Here is a 930-nt window from a genome sequence, read left to right as displayed (position 1 = left end):
GCAATGTTATCCACTGACGGCTTGCTGGGCATGTCGCAGCTTCACCAGAGCCCCGTTAGCCAGATGAATCGGTGTGCCGATGTTGTGGGCTGTCCAGACTCCGTCTGTGACAGTCTCTCACGACGAGGACGAGGGGTTGGTCTTTGGGAGAGCACCGATTACAGTAACCTAATATGTGGATTTTTGAAAAGTGTCCGAAATAGGCAAACTATGGTATCTTTGGAAAGGTCTCTTGGTGTGGAGTTGAATGCTGCAATCCGTTTTCGGATAGCTCTTTTTGTTGTCGAGTTATTCCCGTTCTTAGCTAAGTCCCCCTAACCGCGTCCAAAAATGTGGATTTTTAAAACGTGTCCGAAATAGGCAAACTATGGTATCTTTGGAAAGCTCTCTTGGTGGGGAGTTGAATGCTGCAATCCGATTTCGGATAGCTCTTTTTGTTGTCGAGTTATTCCCGTTCTTAGCTAAGTCCCCCTAACCGCGACCCAAAATGTGGATTTTTGAAAAGTGGCCGAAATAGGCAAACTATGGTATCTTTGGAAAGCTCTCTTGGTGGGGAGTTGAATGCTGCAATCCGTTTTCGGATAGCTCTTTTTGTTGTCGAGTTATTCCCGTTATTAGCTAAGTCCCCCTAACCGAGACCAAAAATGTGGATTTTTAAAAAGTGGCCGAAATAGGCAAACTATGGTATCTTTGGAAAGGTCTCTTGGTTGGGAGTTGAATGCTGCAATCCGTTTTCGGATAGCTCTTTTTGTTGTCGAGTTATTCCCGTTTAAAGTTAAGCACCGATAACAGTAACCTAAAATATGGATTTTTGAAAAGTGCCGAAATAGGCAAACTATAGTATCTTTGGAAAGCTCTCTTGGTGGGGAGTTGAATGCTGCAATCCGTTTTCGGATAGCTCTTTTTGTTGTCGAGTTATTCCCGTTTACG

Source organism: Branchiostoma floridae, unplaced genomic scaffold, assembly GCF_000003815.2.
Source record: "Branchiostoma floridae strain S238N-H82 unplaced genomic scaffold, Bfl_VNyyK Sc7u5tJ_1589, whole genome shotgun sequence".
Lineage (NCBI taxonomy): Eukaryota > Metazoa > Chordata > Leptocardii > Amphioxiformes > Branchiostomatidae > Branchiostoma > Branchiostoma floridae.
Note: the sequence above shows the minus strand (reverse complement) of the source record.